This window comes from Crinia signifera, chromosome 3 (genome assembly GCF_055691185.1).
Source record: "Crinia signifera chromosome 3, ASM5569118v1, whole genome shotgun sequence".
Taxonomy (NCBI): domain Eukaryota; kingdom Metazoa; phylum Chordata; class Amphibia; order Anura; family Myobatrachidae; genus Crinia; species Crinia signifera.
Genome location: NC_139219.1, coordinates 115,815,556 through 115,843,199, shown reverse-complemented (window position 1 = coordinate 115,843,199; position 27,644 = coordinate 115,815,556). Strand labels below are relative to the sequence as shown.

The 27,644-nt window shown below is 47.1% G+C and overlaps 1 protein-coding gene across 3 annotated transcripts in view; it reads left to right on the top strand.

Moving 5' to 3' along the window:
- KMO (kynurenine 3-monooxygenase) overlaps positions 1-27,644 on the top strand; it is a 744,737-nt gene that overhangs the window by 676,760 nt on the left and 40,333 nt on the right. The gene's annotated exons all lie outside the window — the stretch shown is intronic.

The following is a 27,644-nucleotide window of genomic DNA, read 5'->3' as shown; positions in this document are numbered from 1 at the left end:
TGTGTTTTTTTAATAAAAAAAAAAACACACATACTGTACACATATACATACACTTACATACTAGAGATGTGCACCGGCCACTTTTCGGGTTTTGGGTTCTGATTACCTTGAGGTTTTGGGTTCTAATGGGTTTTGGCAAAACACCTCCTAAGTGTTTTGTGTTTGGATTTTTTGGGTTTTGGGTTCTGATTTTTTTGTTAAAAAAGCATAAAAGCGGCTAAAATCGCAGAATTTGGTGGGTTTTTTTTCTCCTACGCTATATTAACCTCAATAACATTCATGTACACTCATTTCCAGTCTATTCTGAACACCTCACAATATTGTTTTTAGGGCAAAAGTTTGCACCAAGGTAGCTGGATAACTATGCTAAGCCACACAAGTGTGCGGCACAAACACATGGCTCATGTAAGAGTGGCACTGCAGCGGCAGACAGGATGGCAGTTTAAAAAAATAGGCCCAAAAAAGATCCCTATCTGGCTTGATCATGCACGGTTTACCATGTGCAGCCAAGGAGCGGTGGGCATTTTGTGCAGCAAAGAGTTTGTCTACAAGTGTGTAACTGTTTTGATCACTTTAATATCCAACAAGACCCCTATCTGGCTTGATTGTGTATTTATGATTAATTAATGTAATCTGATTGTTTAATTTTGTGATTATTATTCATTTATTACTAGTCATCTCTTAAATCATTGCCTAATGGGTGTAGGGGAGGGGGCTAATCAATTTTAAGGTGGCAGATGGAAGATGTAATTGGTTGCAGCAGTGGCAGTAACTGATAGACCCGGCTGTGCAGATAACGAATGCTGACAGCGATGATATCACAGGGAGAGCCAACGAACTGTTGCTCCATGCAGCGCTGGAAAACTTCGCTGCCCGTGGTGATGCCATAGGGCATGCGTAATCACTAGCATTGGTTGCAGCAGTGGCAGTAACTGATGGACCCGGCTGTGCAGATAAGGATGCTGATAGCCATGACGTCACAGGGAGAGCCAGCGAACTCTTGCTCCATGCAGCGCTGGAAAACTTTGCTGCCCGTGGTGATGCCATAGGGCATGCATAACCATCACTAGCATTGGTTGCAGCAGTGGCAGTAACTGATGGACCCAGCTGTGCAGATAAGGATGCTGACAGAGATTATGTCACAGGGAGAGCCAGCGAACTGTTGCTCCATGCAGCGCTGGAAAACTTTGCTGCCCGTGGTGATGCCATAGGGCATGCGGAGGAAGACGTAGCACCCGACCTAGGGGTCATGAAGGCAGTAAGCAAGGAAGAGGCTCTGTCCAGAGGGATCTGCCAAAACCCACACTTGTTATTCAGGGTGCTAAAGACCGTTGCAACTGGCATGTCAGCGATCACCTGCTCGATGGTGCAGAGTGTGTATCTGTTTTGTTCTGTTATTTAATAAGACCCCTATCTGTCTTGTTAGTGATTATGATTATTTATAATTAATTAATTTCATCTGATTTTTAATTTTGTGATTAGTAATAATTATTCATTTATTATTTCTTACCATTCGTCTCGTCAATCATTGCCTAATGGGTGGAGGAGAGGGGGATAATCAATGACTAGGTAGCAGCTGGAAGAGTTCTATCTGGCTGCGACTTCTGTAACTCTATTGATCGCTAGGGTGGATTCAGGTGATCTGGCTCGCTAGGCGGGTGTTCCCTTTGCTCACTGCTTCACATGCGTCCCTCATGAAGCTGCGCGCTCTGTCGAGGAGAATGTCCTTTGCCGGTAGAGAAGTACTGATCTTCTCTCAAGGTGTTACGACTCATAGCTTCACTCCCCTGCTACAACCTCAAAACAAGCACCAAGACCCCTATCTGGCTTGATTGTGCACTGTTTACACAGTGCAGCCGAGGAGCAGTGGGCGATTGGTGCAGCAATCAGTGGAATGCAAACAGTTATATGCATTTAAAAGACAAGCCCCTTATACGAATGACTCTCAGCAGTGGGCACCAGACCAGACAGGTAGATGAGGCAGTACTAGTTGTGTGTGTATCTGTTTTGGTCAGTTTAATATTTCATAAGACCCCTATCTGGCTTGATTCTGATTATGATTGATTGATTATTAATTAATTTTATGATGTGATTGATTCATGGTCGAAACAATTGCAGCCGCCCACAAAGAAGTTTAATTGCAGCCGCCCACAAAGAAGTGTAATTGCAGCCACCCACAAAGAAGTTTAATTGCAGCCATCCACAAAGAAGTGTAATTGCAGCCACCCCCAAAGAAGTTAAAATGCAGCCACCCACAAAGAAGTTGAATTGCAGCCACCCACAAAGAAGTGTAATTGCAGCCGCCCCCAAAGAAGTTTAATTGCAGCCACCCACAAAGAAGTTTAATTACAGCTGCCCATAAAGAAGTGTAATTGCAACCGCCCACAAAGAAGTGAAATTGCAGCCGCCCACAAAGAAGTGTAATTGCAGCCGCCCACAAAGAAGTGTAATTGCAGCCGCCCCCAAAGAAGTTAAAATGCAGCCGCCTAAAAAGAAGTGTAATTGAAGCCGCCCACAAAAAAGTTTAGCCGCCCACAAAAAAGTTTAATTGCAGCTGCCCAAAAAGAAGTGTAATTGCAGCCGCCCACAAAAAAGTTTATCCGCCCACAAAGAAGTTTAGTTGCAGCCGCCCACAAAGAAGTGTAATTGCAGCCGCCCACAGAAAAGTTTAGCCGCCCACAAAAAAGTTTAATTGCAGCCGCCCAAAAAGAAGTGTAATTGCAGCCGCCCACAAAAAAGTTTAGCCGCCCACAAAGAAGTTTAATTGCAGCCGCCTAAAAAGAAGTGTAATTGCAGCCGCCCAAAATGAAGTTTAATTGCAGCCACCCACAAAGAAGTTTAAATGCAGCCGCCCCCAAAGAAGTTTAATTGCAGCCGCCCACAAAAAAGTGTAATTGCAGCCGCCCACAAAGAAGTGTAATTACAGCCGCCCACAAAGAACTGTAATTGCAGCCGCCCCAAAAAAAGTGTAATTGCAGCCGCCCCCAAAGAAGTTAAAATGCAGCCGCCCAAAAAGAAGTGTAATTGCAGCCGCCCACAAAAAAGTTTAGCCGCCCACAAAAAAGTTTAATTGCAGCTTCCCAAAAAGAAGTGTAATTGCAGCCGCCCACAAAAAAGTTTAGCCGCCCAAAAAGAAGTTTAATTGCAGCCACCCAAAAAGAAGTGTAATTGCAGCCACCCACAAAAAAGTTTAGGCGCCCACAAAAAAGTTTAATTGCAGCCTCCCAAAAAGAAGTGTAATTGCAGCCGCCCACAAAAAAGTTTAGCCGCCCACAAAGAAGTTTAATTGCAGCCGCCCATAAAGAAGTGTAATTGCAGCCGCCCAAAAAGAAGTTTGATTGCAGCCACCCACAAAGAAGTTTAAATGCATCCGCCCCCAAAGAAGTTATAGAACTATTAGGACAAAGGTGTGTTTGTTGATATGTCGATAGTTAATTTACACATGTGAGCACATTTATAGAGAGGAGTGCTGTCCAGGTGGTGTGATTATGACACCTTGCACCATGGACAAGAATTCTATATGTCATAGGTTCCCAAACGCGGTCTTCAAGGCACCCCAATGGTCCAGGTATTAAGTATATCCATGCTTTACCACAGGTGACTTAATTAGTAAACCATTTAGTCTGGTTTAACCATCCGTGCTGAGCCATGGATACAAGCCCAGCAACAGGGGGGTCAAGAGAGACAGCCGTCCCAGGCCCCGACAACCTGAGGGGCCCCAAGGCCTGCTAGCCCTCCCCTGCTCAGCCACCCTCCCCCGCTCAGCCGTCACTCAGATGGAGTCTCCCCTCCCTCACTTGTCCTTGCAGGTGGGCTGCGGCAAGCCTTTGATTAGAAGCCGCAGCCCTCAGCCACTGTGTCTCAGCCAGTGCCACTGCCTGCACGCATGCAGTCACACACTCGGGAAAAGGGTGTGGAGCTACACAGACCTTGAAGGGGTGGAGCTACACGGGTCCTGGAAGGGGGTGGGATTACAGAATGACGACCCCTGCTGTGCTGCTGCCTGCCCTGAGAGCCTGGTAGAGGAAGAAAAGAAGCTGCTGCCGTTCCAGGGCCACAGTAAGAATGCACTCTGTGAGTGTTTCTAATATTAGACTAAGTAATTTGTGTGTATATGTAGGGTGGGTTAGGGTGCAGGATACAAGGGTAAGGATTAGGCTGCAGTGGTAGGGAGGGTTATGGACCATGTCAGTGTGATAGAGCATGGTTCGGGTGCTGAGGGAGCGCATCAGTGTGATAGAGCGCAAGCCATGGGCTGAGGGAGCACATCAGTGTGATAAAGTGCAGGGTGAGGGAGTGCGTTGGTGTGATAGAGTGCAGGCCATGGGCTAAGGGAGTGCGTCAGTGTGATAGAGCACAGGCCACAGGGTTAAGGAGTGCGTCAGTGTTATAGAAGCTGCTGCCGTTCCAGGGCCACAGTAAGAATGCACTCTTTGAGTGTTTCTAATATTCAACTAAGTAATTTGTGTGTATATGTAGGGTGGGTTAGGGTGCAGGATACAAGGGTAAGAATTAGGCTGCAGTGGTAGGGAGCGTTATGGACCATGTCAGTGTGATAGAGCATGGTTCGGGTGCTGAGGGAGCACATCAGTGTGATAGAGCGCAGGCCATGGGCTGAGGGAGCACATCAGTGTGATAAAGTGCAGGGTGAGGGAGTGCGTTGGTGTGGTAGAGTGCAGGCCATGGGCTAAGGGAGTGCGTCAGTGTGATAGAGCGCAGGCCACAGGGTTAAGGAGTGCGTCAGTGTGATAGAACACATGCCGCAGGGTGAGGGAGTGCATCGCTGTGTTATAGAATGCATGCCGCAGGGTAAGGGAGTGTATCAGTGTGATAGAACCCAGGCCGCAGGGTGACGAAGTGCATCAGTGTGATAGAACGCATGCTGCAGGGTGAGGGAGTGCATCACTGTGTTATAGAATGCATGCCGAAGGGTGAAGGAGTGCGTCAGTGTGATAGAACACATGCCGCAGGGTGAGGGAGTGCATCGCTATGTTATAGAATGCATGACGCAGGGTAAGGGAGTGAGTCAGTGTGATAAAACGCATGCCGCAGGGTGAGGGAGTGCATCAGTGTGATAGAACACATGGCGCAGGGTGAGGGAGTGCGTCTGTGTGATAGAACGCATGCTGCAGGGTAAGGAATGAATCAGAGTGATAGAGCATGGTCCAGGTGCTGAAGGAGCATGTCAGTGTGATAGAATGCAGGCCACAGGGTAAGAGATTGGATGGGTGTGAAAGAGTGCAGGGCAAGGGAGCGCATTGGTGTTACAGTATAGAATGCAGGTCGCGGGGTAAGGGAGTGTGATAGAGCCCCAGCAGTGGGGTAAGGGACGGCGTCAGTGTTAAGGAACGCAGGCCGCAGTGCATCCAGTTTATGTTCCAGCAAAAGGAGGGGGGGTTGATAGCTTTTGAGGGTGTGTGTGTGGGTGGGGGGGGGGGGGGGGGGAGGGGGCAGATGTATCAGTGTATGGGGCCCCAAAAATTCTGTTGCAGGCCCTGCATGGATATACTGTACCTAAAACCTGGACAATTGGGGTACCTTGAGGACCATGTTTGGGATCCTCTGGTACATGGGTTTTTCAAACTGTGGCCCTCCAGATGTTGTGAAACTACATGTTCTAACATGCATTGCCACATTTTTTCCTATAAGAGCATGCCAAAACTGTCAGGGCATGCAGGGACATGTAGTTCCACAACATCTGGAGGGCCACAGTTTGAAGAGCCATGCTCTGGTATATGTGATGGTTCACTCATAATTGTGTGTTCAAAAAAAGAGGGAGAAAAAAATATGTGTGGGTTTTGAACATGACCCACAAAGGATTTTGTGAAATGGTCAAAGTAAAAAAAGTTATGTGGGGTAGTTAACCTTACTGTAACATGTCCAAAACTGTGGCCGTTAAACATGTGGATGATGTTTCCCTTCAATGGGTTGCAATATGTGATAGTTTGATGCTGTGTTATGGAGTCCACAATCAGAAATCATCAAACTTATATTGATTCAGATCATACCAGCAGTGGCGTAACTAGAAATTTTGCTCCCCCCTGCCAAATAAGTTCCTGGCGCCCCCTCCCCATAGCATTTTGGTAAAACAAACAGGGCAGTTTTAGGCAATATGGCTGCCAGTGTGTGCAGTAAAAAATGGTTCCCCCATAGATATTTTCAAAATAAAGCATTTGCATGTACCTATGGTGCGCACATTCTGAAAAACATGTTTGTGGCCTTGCAGCAAGGGCTGTGGTTTTGCAAAAAAGATTACTTCATACCAGTTTTACAACCTGCACATTCAATCTTTGGCCACCACAGGAAAAATAAATGCCTGACTCATGGCCCTTTTTCATAATTTTTGCTCCATCTTTTTGCTACACATTATGCCACACACCTTTATGCCCATTACACCTTATGCCACACATCTTTATGCCCATAACACATTATGCCACACACTGTAATGCCTATAACACATTATGCCACACACTGTAATGCCTATTACACATTATGTCACAAACCGTGATGCCCATTACACATTATATCACAAACCGTGATGCCCATTACACATTGACATACACCGTAATGCCATTACACATTATACTGCACAACGTAATGCCCATAATACATTATTCCACACACTGTAATGCCCATAACACAGTATGCCACACAAAGCAATGCCCATTACACATTATAGGGGTTATTTTGGTTGATTCAAATTTGCAGCCTTGCTAGTCCACCAAACCTCCAACCCCCCTCCACCCCCGCAGCGTGGGTTCGCCCGCACTGGCTGCAAATGGATGTTTAACATAAACATCCATTCGCAGGCTCAGGGGACCCACCCCCATCATTGAAGATATATTATATATATATATATATATATATATATATATATATATATATATATATATTATGGCCACAGTATTAGCGCCTCTTATACACATAATGGCCACAGTAGTAGCATCTCTTATACGGGATGCAGTTAACATCTTGGTGGTCAGGATTCCAGCATTTAATATACAGTACTGTCACCACCATCATCCTGACTGCCTTCAGAAGATCGGCGCCGGATCTCTAAAAGGGTCAGGATGACGATGTCTAATACAGAGAGCCTCCAACCCAATTTGTGAGTATACAGGGACTGGGAGCAGGCGGAGGGGGATGGAGGGGTTTAGTTTAGGCAATAGTAGGAGGACTTAGGGTTAGGTTGTGGGGAGGGGTAGTTAAGGCTGTGAGGAGAAGGAGTTAAGTTTAGGCACAAAAAATGGGTTAGGGTTAGCCTGCGGGTGGGGGGTTAGGTTTAGGCGGCAAGGTGAGAGGCTTACGTTTAAGGTGCCCATACACTAGTCCAATTTCACACGATCCCGACAGATCGGGCTGAGAAATTGGCCCAAATCGAAAGTGTTCGACATCCACCTCAGGTCCGATGCACGGCCCTGTGCACATTGAACCTGAGCCGGTGGTCGGACCTGTTGCCTGTCCGACCTCCATTTCGGCTCCTCTACTGCTCACGGGGTTGCACGTGAAAGGACCCAGTAGGCTCAGGATGGGTTGGGTGGCCATACACTGCTGTGATACATCGCAGTACTGTATGGCCATCTTTAGATTCAGGCTGCGGGAAGGGAGGGTTATGGGGGGTAGGATAAGTATACTTACCTTCCAATGCTGGGATTCCCAACTCTGTGATGCTGGCATCTGTATTCTGACTACCAGCATCCTGAGCGACGGTCATACATACAGATCCCTCTTAACAGTAGTATAAGCAGTTTCATACATATAATGCCAAAGAGGGGGAGGCGGTGTGTTCTTTCTACACACTACAGATGGGTCACGGTCCATCTTTGCTGGGGATGGCGCTGGCGTCGCCAGCCGCCATCCCCCGCCAGCGCCATGGCGATCGTGAGAAGGGGGCGCGCGCGCCCCCTTCCGACGGCGCTTCCAAACGTTTCCCCGGGTCCCCGCCGGCTTGCCGGCGGTAACCCGGGGTCCCCGCCGCCTGCCCGCATCCCCCCTAACCCCCCCCTAACCCCGTCCGTCTCCCTGAGGCGGAGACGGACAGGGTTTCCGCCACGCTAGCGACGGAGACTGAGACGCGCGTGCGCGTGAGACGCACGCGCGTCTCAGTCTCCTCGCTGGCGAGGCTGCTGGCGGGTCGCCAGCGCGTACGTTCTGGCGACCCGCCAGCAAGGATGTACAATGACCCATCTGTATATATATATATATATATATATATATATATATCTATATATATCGCGTGTACAGAGGTTTGTCCTGAGTGCCGCACCTCTGTACACGCTGTTTATCCATTTGTGAGGGAACCAGGAGCCGTTGATCTTTTGCTAGGTAGGAGTGCCGGACCTGCCATGAGCTATATATATATATATACACCAAATATATAAAATATATACAGACTATCAGGCGCTTCAAAGGCTGCAAAAGGAAGGAGTGAATAAGAAATAACTAGCTCTATCCGCCGGGCTATGCGGCGGCGCGGGAAGCACTTCTGTTTTGAAAACACTGGCCGGCCGCGGTTTGGCTGAATTTCAGCCAATCAGCGTCCGGCCAGTGTTTTCAAAACCGGCAGCGCTTCCCGCGCCGCCGCATAGCCCGGCGGATAGAGCTAGTTATTTCTTATTCACTGCAGGGACCCCCCACCGCTGCCAGCTTTATACACAGCACCACAGGTACCCGCGTGGCAAGGACACCACTGCAGGCTCCTGTCAGAAGCCGGCATGGCCCCCCCTGCCCCCTCCCCAGACAGTGCAGCAGGTACCCCAGCAGAACCTACCAAATCAGCAATGGATATCTATACCAGGTTGTACTAGATGGACGCAAGTCTTTTTTCAGCCTTACCTACTATGTAACTATGTAACTACCCCTTTGCACGGGTGGCGAGGGGCGAACTGCCGCCCTCCAGTGGCCGGCGCCCTAGGCAAATACCTAGACCTGCCTAGTGGTGGCGCCGGCCCTGAGTATAAGGGTTATAACCTCTATAGTCTACCGTATTTCACAGATTAGATATGCGCCAATATAAATAGTGAGCCTGGTGCTGTCTGTGGTATGGAATACCGAGCATGTTCCACCGTGGAGCGCAAACATACTTCTGGGGTTTGGAAAGCAAACCCGGGAACTCAAATAATATATCAGTATGCAGGCTGAGAGGGTTATTCTGATAGAGTAGGTCTGATACGTGTGCGGACGGACCGCAGATTTTAGCCACTGCGCATGTGCACCGTACGCAATGCGCATGTGCATCGACAGCACACCTCTGATGGATGAGAATCACCAATTAAAAAGTTGTCCACAATCGTTTTTATGGAGAGGCTAGAAAACAGGGCGAAACTCTGCGTATTCCGGGGTGTGTACCTAAACTGCACGGAGCTGTTCTCGGCGAGGAGTCGGGACACTTCCAACCCAAAACCATCGGTCCACCAAAAACTGCTCTATAGCTTTCTTAGACCATTCATCCTGCAATCGGTCGGCTAATTAATGCACACCACACCCAAAGTACTGACACCTGCACGCAATAGTAAGCAATGCAGCACTCAATTTACTTTAATTAACCAATTGAGTAACTGCAAGCCACACACACACCAGATACACATTGGAAGGTTCACTTTCTATACTTGCCACCATTCCAAGGTAGGATTGTTTGCATTGTTTGGGAGCCCAAATACACATGCTACAATATGTGGAATTAGGACCCTTATAAACATCTACACCCTTAATGCAAGTGTGCCTGTTAGGACAACACTACACACAAATCACAGGACTCGACATGTGTCAACGCTCACATTTGCACCAAAACATACACTTCACGGCATTAAATTACACACCTCTATCAGGTCTAACAACACCACTGATGTGTTTCTAAGCCTCTTTTCCTTTCAATGGTTTGGAAATAGGTGCCTTTACTCTAGGGTTACCACCAGTCCGGGATTACTCCGGACAGTCCGGTAATTAAGTCCGGTGTCTGCAGTCTGGACGGGTGGTGTTCCCGGACTATACAATGTCCGGGAACAGGTCCGGCAGCCGCGCCAAGCCCAACACTTACTGAGTATCCGACCGCGGCACATCTTTTCCGCTCCATAATACAGTGACATGCAGTGAGCGGCAGAGCTGGAACAGCTGCTGGACATTGTGCGGGCAATGCTGCCATTTGATTGGCAGGTGTTCCCTGCTTTGCGCTGTGCCTCCTTAATCAATAGATGAGCACTAGTGGTGATGAGCTACTCCCACCCCCTTCCCTCAACTCCTCCCTTCCAGAACCAAGAGACAAACGAAGCAAGAGACCCATGCGGAAAGGGGACACCAGTGTGCCAGAGAGAGGTACAAAAGAGAGGGATGTTATGCTGATGGAAGATATGCACCCCCCCATGGCCCCATCCCTGTGTTGCTCCTCTCACTCTCACTCTTCTCCTGTCCCCATTCCTTTGCCCCTCATCTCTGTCTCCCCCTCCTCATGTCCCCATTCCTGTGCCCCTCCTCTCCCCACTCCCTATGTCCCCATTCTTGTGGCCCTCCTCTCCCTCTCCCCCCTCCTCCTGTCCCCAGGTGCTGTGTTCCTCCTCTCCCCTCACTTCATGTCCCCAGGAGCTGTGTCCCCCCCCCCCCCTGTTGTCCCCATCACTTTGTCCCTCCTTTCCCTCTCCCCATCCTCATGTTCCCATTCCTGTGACCCTCCTCTCCTTCTCCACCCTCCTCATGTCTCCAGGTGCTGTTTCCCTTCCCTCCCACCTCCTGATGTCCCCATTCCTGTGTCCCGCTCCCCTCTCCTCATGTCCCCATTCTTGTGTCCCTCCTCTCCCTCTCCCCCCCCCCTCTCCTCCCTCCTCATGTCCCCAGGTGCTGTGTCCCTCCTCTCCCCTTACTTCATGTCCCCAGGTGCTCTTTCCCTTCCCTCCCCCCTCCTGATGTCCCCATTCCTGTGTCCCGCTCCCCTCTCCTCATGTCACCATTCTTGTGTCTTTCCTCTCCCTCTCCCCCTCCTCATGTCCCCATTCTTGTGTCCCTCTTCTCCCTCTCCACCCTCCTCATGTCCCCAGGTGCTGTGTCCCTCCTTCCCTCACTTCATGTCCCCAGGTACTGTGTCCATCCCCTCCTCCCTCCTAGGGTTACCACCCATCCGGGATTACTCTGGACAGTCTGGTGTTTCAGGACTATAGAATGTCCAGGAACAGGTCCTGTAGCCTTGCCAACACTTACTGGCTATCCACGGCCACTGATATTGATGGTGTCACTGTACCACTACTAGGTGTCCTGCAGTATGGGAGCGTTTTGTAAGCAGGGTGACACGTCCTGTCTCCATAGAGACAGCGAACCCCCCACCCTGCTTGTGTCCGACGCGGCCATCTCTGTATAGAGCACAGCGGTAACTGGCCCTGCCCTTTAGCTGCTATTACTTATGGACTGCCCGACAAGAACTGCTGGTGGTATAGTGCCTAATCTATCGAATGCATACAATCCCTGGCAGAGAGTAGGCAAACCCTGGCTCCTGGCAGAGCATGTAACCCCTGGCATAGAGCATGCAACCCCTGGCAGAAAGTATGCAACCACTGGGTCCTTGCATAGTATGCAACCCCTGGGCCCTTGCATAGCATGCAATCCCTGGCATACAGCATGCAACCCCTGGCACAGTGCATGCAACCTCTGGGCCCTTGCAGAGCATATAACCCCTGGCATACAGCATGCAGCCCCTGGCACAGAACATGTGACCCCTGGCAGACAGCATGCAATCCCTGGCATTGAGCATGAAACATTGAAACCCCTGACATTGAGCATGAAACCCGTAGCAAGCAACATATAGGTAAGCAGCGCTTATGTGGCATAATATGTAATGGCCATTATGACATGTGGTATTATTTGTAATGGGCATTACAGTGTTTTGTATAACTTGTAATGGGCATTATGGTGTTTGGTGTAACATGTAATGGGCATTACAGCATGTGGTATATTAGCTATTGCGGTGTGTGGCATGTGTAATGGGCCTTACAATGTGTGGCATAATGTAGTGTGTAATAAGCATTATGGCATGGGTATAAAATGTATTGGGTGTGTGATGTGTTATAGGAATTACTAAGCAAATTTCGGCGCGCAATATCCTTGTTTTTAATTTGTCTGGCTCCTACACTTTTATCCTGGTTCCTACATTTAAAAAAACAAAATGCTGAACCCTGGCATAACATGTAATGGGAATCACGGGGGTGGTGTAATGTGTATTGGGCATCACAGTGTGTAGTGTAATGGACATCACGGTGTGTGGCAAAACATGTAATGGACATCGTGGTGTATTGCATAACATATAATAGGCATTACTGTGTGTGGCATAATGCGAAATGGGCATTACGGTGTACAAAATCAATAATAGAATTGAAGCAAAGGTTAAAAAAAAACATGATAAGGCGGGTCAAGGGGTGTGGCTTTGGGTGGGTCAGTGGGTGGGTCAAAGGGGCGAGCCACTGTCTCTGCTCCTAACTGTCTTTTTCTAACTCTGCATGGCAGGTAGGACCTGATTGGTATCTCTGGTTAAGGCTTCCTACATCTGCCCACCACTCTGTAACATGGAATTTGGGAGCTGTTTGGATGGCTGTTTACCAGTCTCCATTTTTACACTTTTGGAGGAAACAGACATCTGCCCTATATCACTCACTCTCACCAGCCATCACTGCTGTTTGGGAACTGTGCACACTTGTTTATTCCTCTCTTACAAATGTCACATAAACCCATGACTTTATCCACTTCCCTCACAATATGGGTGTGACACATACACACAATTAATAAATGGATGTTCAACACTGCACAGAAAAGATTTCACATCAAACTTGTTTCCTAAACTTTTTTTTTAGTTTTTACTGCTGTTATGCTTCACAGCAGAAAAAAAATATTTTTGGAAATAATATACAAAATAAAAATAAAACCAGACTTTTGTGATTTTTTCGTCCGAAATAGCACTTTTTCCCAAATTCGCATATTTAATGAGATGCGAAAAACGTCAAAAAAACACTGATTTTGCCACGAAATGGCACTTTCTGAAATTGCGATTTTTAGTCGCATCAGAACTCGCATCCATATGTTTTCCCATTGAAAAGTATACAATTCGCATATTTAATAAGATGCAAATTCGGGAAAATGTGTCTAAAAATCGCCAAACATTTAGACCAGGTTCTGATATGCGAATTGGCCAGAACCCTGCACAGATCATTGAGATCTGTGCATGGTCCTGAGTTAAAAAATGTGTTAAAAAAAAACAGCGTGGGGTCCCCCCTCCTGAGCATAACCAGCCCTGGGCTCATTGAGGCGGACCTGGTCCCAAAAATAAGGGGGACAAAAAGTATAGGGATCCCCCGTATTTTCTGAAACCAGGCAGATGCATCTCCATGTAGAAGCATAGCTCAGCCCTGATATGCTGATATGCACTTGGACAGTGCTACAGAGGCTGTTAGCTGCGCCGGAGAAAGCTGGCTCACCCCGCTGTCAGTGTGGGGTTAGCAGGCTATGCTGCAGACAGACCAGTGCTGGATCCTGGATTGGTAAGTATATTGGTGTAAAAGTGCGGTGTGTGAAATAAAGTTATACTTTTCTGTGTGTGCGTGTTTTATTTTAACATTCTTTTTAATCTATTCAAATCTGAATAAAGGCCAGAGTGTGAACTTGTAATTTTGGTACCCTTTGCATGGGAATAGGAAGAGTTTGCCCACAGGAAGTGGCCCTCCACAACAAAGCACAAGATTTAGGACAAAAACACAGACAAAGTCAATAAGGTGGCACCACACAATTTTTTGCGGCCTTTTTTGGCCTTGGGTGTGGCCGATCTGTGCCTTCATCGGCCTGTGGGGTTTGGGGGCTCAGCTGCTGAGGAAGGGGGTGGTGGGTCCCTTCTGGCAGCATGGGGTGGGGCAGCTGGTGGATTAGCTGCTTGGGCCGCTACAAGTGCCCTGGCGGTGCTGGCAGGGCCGGTGCAAGGCACCGGAGCGCCCCAGGCAAGTCGGGGTGGGGGCGCCCCGGTGTCTGCCGCCCGGGTACCTGTCCTGCGGAGCTGTAAAGCTGGCGGCAGTGGCAGCAGCGGAGGGTCCCTGCAGTCAATAAGAAATAACGAGCGCTATCTGCCGGGCTATGCGGAAGCGCTTCTGTTTTGGAAACACTGGCCGCACGGCGCACGCTGATTGGCGGAATCTCAGCCAATCAGCGTGCGGCCACTGTTTCCAAAACAGAAGCGCTTCCGCATAGCCCGGCGGATAGCGCTCATTATTTCTTATTGACTGCAGGGACCCCCCTCTGCCACCTCCGCCAGCTTTTACGCACATATACGCCACAGGACAGGTTCCCGGGCGGCAAGGGGGGCGAAATACCGCCCTCCAGTGGCCGGCGCCCTAGGCAAATGCCTAGATTTGCCTAGTGGTGGCGCCGGCCCTGGGTGCTGGCAATCTCCCTGCTCAAGGTGGGATGCATAGGTGAAGGTGAAGATGGGGTCAGCTCAAGGTGGGATGCATAGGACCCACCCCCGGTGGTCTGGCTGTGCCTCCACTGGTCAGTTAGCTTCCTCTTCAGGGTACATTTGAAGTCCTATCACCTTAAAAAAAAAAAAGTAAATTAACTACATATGTAATGGTCTCAGCAACCACACATCATTACTACTGAAAAGTTAGCTTTGTGGCTGGTATGCAGTGGCGTAGCTTGTGTAAGGCAGCCCCCGCTGCCGCTTGGGAGAGCGAGCGACAGCGGGGACTGTGTGGGCGCCGGGCTTTCATGGCTGTGATTAGGGAGTAGGTGTTACCTTGTCTCCCTGTCAGTGCAGGAGCGACTGGCGTGGCGTCTAAACTCAAACACCCCCCCCCCCCCCTTCCTGCCAGCGTGCAGCAACGTCCGGTGTCTAAACCCGCCCCCACCCACCATCATGTTATTGCGCAGAGGCGGCCGGCTTCTCCGTGCCAGGCTGGGGGAAAGGTGGCCTGTACCTAAATCTATGGGCAGCGGCACCAGCAGACTGAAGCTCCTGCAGCCTTTCAATTTACAGAAGCTCCCGTCCCTCCAAGCAAACAGCGCATGAAGGTGGGAATCCTCCGCGTATACACTGACAGCCTAGAACTCCGTCAGCACAGGCTGTCAGTCAGATTTATGCAGTCAGATTTATGTTTCTGCTAGGAGGCAACTTGGCAAGGAACTATGCCCATGACATGCTGGTGAGTCCTCCCCCTCTAAATACTTACGTGTTCTGTGTTCAGGGCAGACAGTTTAACTCTTTGAGATCCTTCTTTACTATTGCTGCTTTTAAATGCTCCTGCTGAAAATGTAGGCTTCTTACAGTATATATATATATATATATATATATTTTTTTTTTTTTTTGCTGCTATATCTCTCTCTTGTTTTGGGCATTAGTATGTTTTTATTTATTAGTTTAGTTAGTAATTAGTCCTTTTCTGGGCAGTGTGTCTGTATCATCTGCTAGGAAAAGGTCTGGCAAGAAGAAGCATGCAGCTGCAAAGTGTATTCTGTGTGATAAGAACCTGTTATCTTCAAGCAAAGGAGGAAAGTGTGATGAATGTAACAATACAACACCTGATGTTAATGTGGCACAGCCTGACATGATTAAGCAACTTATGGAATGGATGAAAAACATTTGTTACCAAAGAGGAATTAGCTATGCTACAGCCAGCTAAAAGAACTAGGTCTCAGACCAGCCTAGAATATGATGAGGTCTGTTCAGAGGATGAATGGCAAGAAGACTTCCACAGTTCTGGAGAAGAATCTGGAGAAGAAGCGAGTTCATTTGACATTGAAATAGTGAAAAGTATGTTAAGGAATATCCACAAAGCTATCAATTATGAAGATACAACTGATCCAGTTGAGGGACAAGATATTCTATTTGAAGATAAAGCCAAAAAAGGGAGATGTTTTCCAGTCCACAGAATAATGAAGGAATTAATCTCAAAGGTGTGGAATACTCTGGATAGGAGATTTGGTAAATTGCCATGATTGGATAAGATGTATCCATTCAAGGATGAGCAGTTGTCATTATGGTGCACAGTTCCTAAAGTGGATGCAGTCATTGCTGAACTTACATCTAGAACAACAATTCCCCTTGAAGATGGGGCATCATTCAAAGATGCAATGGACAGGAGAGTGGAAAATTCACTAAATAAACTGCATTTACCATCTTCTGTTTCCTTAAAAGCAGGCCTGACGGTGGCTTCATCATCAAGAGCTTTAAGATTATGGTAACTCGCAAATGCAGAAAGATATGGAAGATAAAATCTCCAGACAATATATTTTGTGTAGCCTAGGAATTATGCAAAAAGCAATAAATTACCTATGTGAAGCCTCTTTGGACATTGTCTCTTTCTCAGCCAAGTCCTTAGTTACTGCGGTGGTAGCCAGAAGGTCATTATGGCTCAAAAATTGGAGTGCTGATACTCATTCTAAAATCTGTTTAGCATCTCTGCCATTCGAGGGAGCATTTCTGTTTGACACCAAGCTTGATGAGATGATAAAGTGAATTACAGGTGGCAATTCATTACGACTTCCTCAAGACAAATAGAACAAGAAGTTATAGACCAGGACACCAGAATAATTGCAGAGGGGCAGTCCTTTCGTCAATATTCCAAAGGATTCCCCAGACAATGACTATGCCAGAGAAATACCGGTGGGGGCAAGACTTCTGACCTTTGCAGATTTATGGCAAAAATCGGTGAAGGACAAGTGGGTCATGTGTATAATAAGAGAAGGCTACAGGCTGGAATTCTCTCATGTACCAAAAAAAGACAGGTTCCTAAGATCAAGTCCTCCACAGGGCAAACTGGAGAAAGACGTCGTGTCACAATTGCTAACCCTGGAAGCAGTATAATTGGCGTGGAGTGAGAATAGAATAGTGTAGCGAGCGCAGCGAGCCACCGAGCCCGAAGCGTGGCGAGCGCAGCGAGCCCCGCGAGGGGACGCGGATACCTTCACAGGTAGACGCGTCCCCTCGCAGGCTTCACAGGTGTCCGCGTTGCCACGGACACCTGTGAAGCCCGCGAGGGGACGCGTATAACTGTGAAGGTATCCGCGTCCCCTCGCGGGGCTCGCTGCGCTCGCCACGCTTCGGGCTCGGTGGCTCGCTGCGCTCGCCACACTATTCTATTCTCACTCCACGCCCTAGTGGATAGTAGGGCATGAAAAGGTCTGAGGACGCGTACCGCCGCCCCACGCGGGCTCGCTGCGCTCGCCACGCTTCGGGTTGGCGTGGATCGTGGGGTGGCGTTAAAAATTTGGGGGGACATTTAAGGGTTAATTGTGCTTATTTGGGCTCTGTGGCCCATTTAACATTGATTCCTATGGCCAAATTGGCTCCATTGAGGCATTTAACAGTAAAATCGTGTCCATCGGGCCTTTTAACATTGATTCCTATGGCAAATCGGGAGCATCGCGTCGCGGGCATCGCGGGTACATTTATGGCCGGCCGCGACGCGACCGACACGATTTCCATGTTTAACATGGGTTTCAATGGGAAATCGCGGGCATCGCGTCGGTCGCGTCGCGGCCAGACATAAATGTACCCGCGATGCCCGCGACAGGCGCCCAACTAAGTAAAGAGTACCAAACTGATCACTTGGAAAGCTGTCTTCTTGATCGCTATTACATCTGCAAGAAGAATAAGTGAGATACAAGCCTTATGGTCAGAAGACTCATATCTTATATTGTTTCCAGAAAGAATTCTGCTGAGGACTCATCCAGATTTTCTACCAAAAATCGTCTCAAGATTCCACTTGAATGATCTTACCTGTTTTCATTCCTGAAACCACAGATAGAGAGGAAGAAAATCTGCAATTACTGGATCCAGTAAGGGCAGTTACTCTTTACCTACAAAGGGTAAAAGATATCAGAAGGTCTAAACAATTATTTATAATCCCTGAAGGGCTTAGAAGAGGCTCGTTCCTGCTAAGCATACTATGGCAAGATGGGTACGGAGTCTTATTACCCTTGCGTATGAGCTTCAAGGAAGGATTGTTCCACCAATCATCAAAGCACACTCGACCAGGGCAATGGCTACTTCATGGGCAAAGAAGGCTCAAGCCTCTTCCTTGGATATATGCAAAGCTGCTACGTGGTCATCTGTCCATATGTTTACAATGCATTATGCTTTGGATGTGTGTCCCCAACAATTTGGTGATAGAGTGTTAAAAAGTGCTTTGAATAAATGATACTTATGCATTGACATGTTTCCCGCCCTTGATTATTGGTTTGGTATTTCCCATGGTAGGCTGCCATGGGGATCGTAGAAGAAAAAATCAAATTATATTCACCGATAATTCCTTTTATTCATAGAGATCCCATTAGGGACATGGGGAAGAGGAGATTACAGCCTCCCCATGTGGTCTGGACTGTCCGGTTTTTGCTACATGCCTGGACCATACAGGGAGGCTTTATTCTCCCCCTCCTCCACTCCCTGGTGACAGGTGTCACAGGCAGCCCCCCTGGACAGGACACCCCCAGATAGGACACCCCCCGGACTGGAAGCTACAAGCTCTGAACTGCAGATTTTGATGTCCGGTCCGGCGGTCCCGTGGTCTTGTCCTGGTCTGGATTTTACCCATACCCGCTAGTGTGCTCCTCTGTGTCCAAACAGCAAGTGAATCTATGTGGGTCCCGGTATCTCTATTTATAGGAGGTGACATAATTTCCTGTGTTTTAAAACTAATAATTTTATTTATATTACCAAATAATAATATTTTATTGTGATAAAGGTAGTATTTGTTAGTGTTTAATAAAATATATTGGCATTTTATATCTATTTTAAAGTGAATGGTTCCTGTAATAAAGACAGGGCAGTGCTCTCTCATTAATTTTTATATGTGTGTGCTGGGTATAGATCCCCTTTTTTAGTTCTAAGTATATAGGGGCACCACTATATTATGTTAATGCAAAAACATAGCCAAAAACACTTAAATTTACTTAATTAGCTGGTTTGTGTTCCACCTGACCGATGGTGGAACGCACCGCCATTATCGGGAAGCATCTGAAGTGGTTTAAACGGTTTGCATTCCACCTGTATTCCGGTGGAATGCACCACCATTTTGCAGCCGCCCAACACACGCTGGTTGTTAAACTGGTTGCCATTCTAATAGACAGTGTGTTCCATTATATTAATAGATGGAGAACACTGCCATTTTACCAATTTATTATAACTGGCTGCCCACATACCAGTATATTGAATGGTAGAATGTACAAAACTATTGTGGTGGTGTTTGGATTGTGGAGGCCACAAAATCTCTAAAATTGCGCTTTTACGTTATAAAACATGCTGTTGACACTCAGTCCTCTACTAGTTGGAACTGTAAATACTTCACACACAAGACCACCCTGATAAAGCCCAGAAGGTGAAACAATCGTTGGTGTAATTAGGGAGTGACGCCGTTACTGAGCGCCTGCCGCAGCCGCATCCACGAGATCACACAGGTGCCGTTCGGAGATCCAGGGAGTCACGCTTACACCGAGCGCCTCCCGGAGCAGCCGCAGCCGCCCCCACTGAGACCGCCCAAATGCTACACAGTGTATGGAGTACACAGACAGGTACTCCTCTCTCCCACATCCCCTTGTTGCCTTCCCTGCTCCTCAATCCTACCCCAGCCTCCTCTCCAGACCGCTCACCCCCCTATGCCTCTCTCACAACTAATTGCCCGCTTACCTCACTAGCTGGATCCTTTGATAGGTGCCGCTCACCCTCCACCACTGTATATCAGTATACATGTGGAGGACAGCAGCACACCTATCCCGGCACTGACCTAATACTATCCTATCTTTCAGGGAGCACTCATCAGGGTGCAGTACTCCTAATTCACCCTGCACTGGACTTTGCCTAATCAGGGTAATCTGGACACTCACCCAGACAGCAGTATCCCTACTTGCCGCTCTGCCTATATACTCCCTTCCTGTGGATAACTAAGCCCGCTCACCCGCCATACCTTTAAGGTCCATCAATTAATTGATGGCAACCAGCACTGGGCGTTGAAAGTACTATTGGAAAAGGGTTACCTCTCCCACTTACATACATTTATTCCGCCCAGAGCCACAGGTATATAAAGCAGGGCAGCAGCCGCTTCTCACAGAAGGTTATACAGAGCCTCCATTTCCCACTTTTCACCTGATCCCCTATAAGGTACGGTGCATCCACCACAATACCCACAAAAGCCCACTTTTACCGAGTGGCAGCTGACAATTGGAGTGGACAATCTGCCAGAAGGGAAAGGGGACTTTCCAGCTTCCAACCAGACTCTCCCATTTTGTCACGGGTATATAAAGTCGGTTGAGATCACCCACGCCTGTGGAGTACATTCAGGCCTCTAACTTTGACTTCCCAGCTACTTTATCTCTCTCCTCTTCATTCCAATACCCCCCCCCTTCTTTTTTAGCCCACTTAAACCTGACCCTTCTGCCCTCCCTCTTCCTCCCTCTCTCCCACTTCCCTTGTTGTTCTTTTCCTACCCCTGTCCTTGCAGGAGAAAGAGGCAGCCAATACTACTACTTTCATCTTCTAAAACTGTTTGTGCAATTACCCACACATACACTGTATGACACAGAGTGAATTATCACAGGAAAATGCAATTTCTGTTGCTTAATTAAGTCCTCATGACAGGCTGCCTGCCTGCCTTCCTGACTTAAGTGGTATCCTTACCAGAATAATGCACAATTGATGTGGAATCACATAAAATCAGAAAGAAACTGTCAATCTGTGTATTGACACCCCCCCCCCCTTTTCACTTTGGGACCCACACTGGTCAGGCAACTATTGTCAAAATTTACTTGCATGATATTGTGCTATAATACATGATTTAAAAAGTAATATTATTATCCTGCCCAGGGATTACCTATAATGAGTCACTGGCACATTTCCTGTCAGGGAATTGAAACTAATTATATGATTATGCTTTAAGGGGAAACTCTGTTGTTACAAAATAGCATACATCTTGTAACTGTTTACAATGCAAAACCATCTTTGAAGTATCAACCATGTCTGCTACAAAGGATTCAAGCTAGTAATTACTGGCACATTACCTGACAGGGAATTCAAACAAACTGTACAGATCATAGGATCATGCTTTTGTTTGACCATGCTTGAAGTGTGAACTCTGTGTGTTACCAAACATAAAATAGCACGCAACCCTGCTTGTTACAAAGTAGCACGCAATTCTAAACTGTTAATATTGCATGACCTTATTTACAGTGTGAACCCTGCCCGTTGTTAAGAGTACAATGTATGATTCTGATCACAACGTTACCATATCACTGACGCTCTATTGTTAAGCATCCCAATATTTATAGGTATGAGTTTGGACACATACATGAGACACAGTCCAACAAGTTTCTAGAATCAGTACCTGAGAGACAGTTTCTGTAATAATTCAGGGACAAAGTGCGCACTGCATGATTAAGCCCTAGTAAGCAGCTCATCTGATACCAGAATGCTTAGGTCAGCACACCCCCTGACCCCCGTCCTCACAAGCAGGGACATCGGGGCAACAACGGATCAGTCTTACGAGTCAGAGGGCAGGACCAAGAGGCCCCACTCTCTTAATCTGTACAAGTAAACCTCCACGGAGGCAACACAAGAGGACACAGGGCACAGATATATAAGTGTGACCTTATATATGTTTGTGTGTCAACGCCTTTATATGTTTGTCTAGTACTTATTTTAGTGAGATTGAATAAAAGTTCATTTTAAAACCATACAATATACCCGGGGAGGGATCATCCCATCCCATCTCTCTATGTATGACTAGCATTCATTTTATGTATAAATAACCCCAGTAAGGCTCCAACGAAGGAGCCGTTAAAACCTTCTGTATCCTGTTCAAGCTTGTACTTAGACATCCCACCCCGACCTAACCTTTGACCTCCAAAACATTCTGACAGATGTTATCAATTGATTACTACATGTAATCACAACTTAAGAGTGACCCAAAAAAGAGAGAGAGTCGTTCCTTCTTCTTTTTTCTATATACATTTACTCTCTAGGGTGCACCTCCACTCCTTTGATTTGGAAGAGAACCCCTTTGTTCTCACACTACCATTCTATCGTGGATCTACAGACCTAACCATCATACTTAATCACGAACATTACAAACCTGTGCACTGGTCCATCCTCCCCTTCCCCTTTTCCCTCCAAGTAAACACCAACAATAGTGTCTTCAGCGCCCTCTAGTTGTAATGTCCATACAGTATAAAATAATATAAAAAGAAGAATATGATACACTTCAGGTAGTTCTTTTGAAGAAAGTTTTTATTTTTATTTTTCAAAACCGTGACCAGTACCCTGGTCATTGTTCACGGTTTTGAAAAATAAAATAAAAACTTACTTCAAAAGAACTACCTGAAGTGTATCATATTCTTCTTTTTATATTATTTTATACTGTATGGACATTACAACTAGAGGGCGCTGAAGACACTATTGTTGGTATATATATATATGGGCCTGGAGCTTAAATTTATGATAGGCCTAGTGTGTGCTGCTAACTGATGCCACAGAAAGTAACTGGGACCCCACAGACAGCATACGGGATACCCCTGGTATACCACAGAATGCATCAATGGCCCCTGTATGCCAAACAGCATCCAGGCCCCCATCCTCCATATACTACAGACAGCATCCGAGACCCCCATAATCTACAGACAGCAACTAGGACCCCCTGTATACCATAGAGAGAAAGTGATCCCGGTATACTACAGACAGTGTTGGACTGGAGCATTAAGGGCCCAACCAGGAAATGTAGCTGCAGGAGTGTGGTCAAACACTGGTAGGTGTGTTCATCAATATAAGGGGTGTGGCCATCCCATAAAGGACACTTTATGAATTTTATTTTTTTTCACAGAAATAGGATGTGACGTGTAATGTAATGTGCATATAACATCTAACAGGGATAGGCACTTAGATAATGTTAGATAGGACAATGAGCAGTGACACTGGCCTTACCCCTGGTGCTGGCTGTTACCTTGTTAGCCACTGGCTGTAGTCTATAATGGTAGAGGGCCTCTTCAGTAGGGTCACACCACTAGGTGTGTAGATGACACCTCAATAACTACTGGTGGGCTCTGTCACTGTGAGTCTGCGAAGCAGCAATTTGTGGCCTGTGTGAGGGCCGTCATTCGGGGAGTGATGGTCCGCTCCAGCAGGCAAACAGGTGCTGTGAGTCAAACAAGCTGTGACTTGTCTGGGAAACAGGGGGCAATGGGGAATTGCAGTGCTGCCAGGGATATACAGGCACGGGGGTGGGACACTGTCCAAATGACAGCAGCATGTGGATGCTGTATATATACAGTAGATGCTGTTAGCATGCGGGGCAGTCCAATGAATAGCTCCTCCCTGACAAGGCCTGCTGCCTCTGTGCAGGGACAGTGAGATGCTGCATCTGCATTCCTCCCCTGCTGGCATGATTCCATTTCATGGGGGAATGAAATCCAGGTAAGCAAGCTCCCACAGTTCACAGCCTACATCGGCCGTGTCAATCAGTGCAGTTCTTGTAACAGGAACTGGGGCTGCAGGCCATGCCCTCATGCCCTCATGCAAAAGAGAGTGTGGCCAAGAATCGGCAGGCCCAGTCCGCGTAGATTGGTCCCCGGCTGCCCAGTCCAAGCCTGACTACAGAGAGCAACAGTATCCACGTATTCTACAGAAAACATCAATGGCCCCCGGATACCACAGAGGACATCTGTGACCCTATATACCACAGTGAGTGTCAGTGACACCTCCCTGTATACCACAGAGAGCATCAGTGACACCCCCATATACTACTGAGAGCATCAGTGACCCGTATCCATCACAGGGAGCAGCAGAGTTCACCCGTATACCAAAGAGCATCAGAGATCACCCATATGCCAAAGAGAACATCAGTGACCCACTGTCACGATCCAAGGCCTGAGAAAAACATACTTATTAACCCAGTGTTTCTCCAGACTTGGTCAGAGACACTCTCCTGTGATGATGCTGCGGCTAGGGATGCCAATCCCGGGGCATTTTCTCAATCCCGGGATTCGGGATTGAAAAATGCTCAATCCCGGGATTCCCGGGATCCCGGGATTGACATCTCTAAGCGGTATGCACGGGTAGAATAGGCAAAAAAGGAGCCCTGTCCCCCCCACTCCGGCCGCCCCGCACATATTTACTTACATGAGAGCATGTCATCAGCGGGTGCAGGCAGCGGGAACGAGAGGAGCAGGCGGGTGACGGCGTCGGTGGCAGCCGAAGCTGCAACTTGAGGACTATGGTGAGGCCTGAGAGGTCACTCTGGAGCAGATATGGGCGGTGCGGCCTGCGTAGCGTGACTCTCAGAGGTCACGCTGCGCAGGTTGGACTGCCCATACCCGCTCCAGACTGCAGGCCGGGGATCGGGAACTCCTGGGCAGCGTCTGAGCGCACGCTCAGACGCTGCCCAGCTTTGATATGCACATACACAGCCAATCCCGGAATCCCGGGATTGGAAGGTCCAATCCCGGGATTCAAATCCCGGCATTTTTTAGGCCAAATCCCGGGATCCCGCCAATCCCGATCCCGGGATTGGCCACCCTAGCTGCGGCGCTCTGGTGTCCGGCCGGCACCAGGGGCTGTGTTACTGACAGCTCCCGCAGTGTCATCTCGGCAGGTGCTGTTCATGCAGCCTGCGGCCCTCCTGACAATGTGCTTCAGTATGTGTTTACTCAGACTTATTACAGGCCTCAGGCCTATTCCACATGCAAGCCAAACTTCCCTCTAATTCCCAGCATGGGCGCAGTCATATTGGTTTGATCCACAAGATGCTTCTCAGCCAATCCAGAACTAGCCATTCTGGCATCATCCTGCAACAACCAATCTGCAGCAATCAGGGGCACATTTATTAAGCTCGGTGAAGTGATAAACTGTCTGTTTTTTATCACCAGCCAATCAGCTCCTACCTGTGAAGTTACAGGCTTGGTTTGAAAAATTACAGGAAGGAACCGATTGGCCGGTGATAAAAAAAACAAACATTTATCACTTCACCGAGCTTAATAAATCTACCCCTCACTTCCTATAAATATACTGAAGCTGGTCTAAGCAAACAGTCAGTGCAATGGTGTCCTTAGGGTAACAGTGTCTCCCGTTGCTCAGGAGTGTATCCTGTTTTCTATAGCACTTGCAGTATATCATCTTCCTGCAGTCTGACTTCCTCCAGTGTCTAGTCTGAGAATTATCTTGGTCACATCCAGGTTTATTGTGTATTACAAGAGGAAAAAAAGAGGTTTTGTAACTGCGCTATTTGAGGAAGAAATTGAACACAATTGATTTTTAACAATTTATTAATCAATAAACATTCAAAATAAAATTATCATGAGCATGATTCATGTGTATATATACATTATGTAAAATAGCAATGAAATAACAATAAAATGGCATGCAATTGGTGCAAGCTTTGGTGAATAAAATCTCCACTTTGATTAAGGGTAAGTTTTTGTATGATGCACCCCACTAATCCTTTTTGTATGTGGATCCTGTTCCTATTGGACTCCACGGACAATATTATTGGGGGGGGGGGGGGGGAGAGGCAGTCACTGTCACTCACATATCTGGGATGGCTCCCACTACTGCAAGCTGCGAGGTGGTCCCCATGTAGTTGTCATGATGTCCTCTGATCTCCTTTAGATATCCCCAGTTGGTGGTGATGTTCGTTCCCAGGTTCAGGGTTTTTAACCCAAAATGTTTGTAATCCACAGTCCACAATGGAGGAAAGGAGTGGGATGCTGAAGATTAACGCGTTTCGCTGGGGGGCTCCCAGCTTTTTCAAAGGTGACCACCTTTGAAAAAGCTAGGAGCCCCCCAGCGAAACGCGTGCCCACCTTTGAAAAAGCTGGGAGCCCCCCAACGAAACGTGTTAGGCTTAAGCACCCCCACTCCTTTCCTCCATTGTGGACTGTGGATTACAAACATTTTGGGTTAAAAACAGACATCACCACCAACTTGGGATATCTAAAGGAGATCAGAGGACAGCACAACAACTACACGGGGACCACCTAAAGTGCAGCTTGGAGTAGTGGGAGCCAAAGTATCAAAGTAGAGATTTCCTTCACCAAAGCTTGCACCAATTGTATGCAATGGTACTTGTGTAGTTTCACGGCGCCAGTGTTTGTTTATTAATCCAGACAGCTGTGTTTAATGTTTCTTTGAAAATTGGCAGCTTGCCAGAGTCTGTGATTACTTTAATGGTGTGTAAACACTTGTACAATTTAGACTATATTAAGTTTATACCACTTTCACACTGCCTAAACGTTTTAAAAAACAGTATTTTAAAACGGTATTTAAAATGGGTCTGAGCCTTGACATTGCACTAGATTACCGTTTTAAATACCATTTAAATACCATTCACATCAGTCAACCCGTTTTTAATCCCCTCAACATGTTTCAAGGCAGAATGCAGCTGACAGCCTATCACAGGTCTGTAATCTGTTGTTTTTTGCTAAATACCGTTTCAGAGCCATTCTCACTGCCTAAAAAACGTCTCTGAAACGTGTAGGACTCTGCTTTTTAAACTTTGAAATACCGGTTATCTCTGGCACTTTCCCACTGCAGCCTTAAACGTGTTGAAATGTGAAAAAAAACCCGGCAATATACCTTTTTACAAGTGATGGTGTGGAAGGGGTATTAGATTATCTGCATACAATATATACAATTTAGACTATCTGCATACAATTTAGACTATATATTGCAGATCTGCACTATATAGTCTATGCAGCCAAGACTTTCTGGCTGCAATACGGGAGCGAGCATCGGGATCGCATCGGGATCGCAAGGGTTAAAACCTGTGGAATCTGCATGCGATCCAGATGAGATTTTGACAAAATAGTCAAAATCTCATGCACATTGTACAAGTGTGTTCACACCATAACTGTGAAACTTGGCTGGTTTCCAAACTCCTACATTGTACTAGGCTAGCGAACAATCACTCTGTGCTTAATCTGTGTAACTGTACTAAGGTACGTTATCGGTGAAATAGCGTTTTTTTTGCGCTGCAGTAGCGTCACAGTCACAAACAGCGGCTGTAGTCGCAAACTGCGTCTAGTTGGCCGCAGTCAGAATTTGAGTCACGGTCCCAGTTGTGTCCAGCCAAGTTTCACAGTAAAGCTGTGTACACACAATGCTGTGTACACACTTGTACAATCTGCATGAGATCCAGATGAGATTTTGACTATATAGTCAAAATCTCATCTGGATCTCATGCAGATTGTATGGGTTTTATCCCAAGCGATCCAGATGCGTTCAAGATGCGCGCTCCCATATCTCAGCCAGAAAGTCTTGGCTGCATAGACTATATAGTGCAGATCTGCACTACATAGTCTAAATTTTATGCAGATAGTCTAAATTGTAATCTCATGTGGATCTCATGCAGATTGTACAAGTGTGTACACAGCATAAGTAATCACAGACTCAGGACGTGGACTCTGGCAAGCTGCCAATTTTCTAAGAAACTGTAAACACAGCTGTCTGGATTAATAAAACAAACATTGGCGCCGTGAAACTACACAAGTACCCATGCAATTTTAGTGTTATTTCAGTGCTATTTTAATTAATTAATGTATATATATATGAATCATGCTCATGATAATTTTATTTTGACGTGGACTCTGGCAAGCTGCCAATTTTCTAAGAAACTGTAAACACAGCTGTCTGGATTAATAAAACAAACACT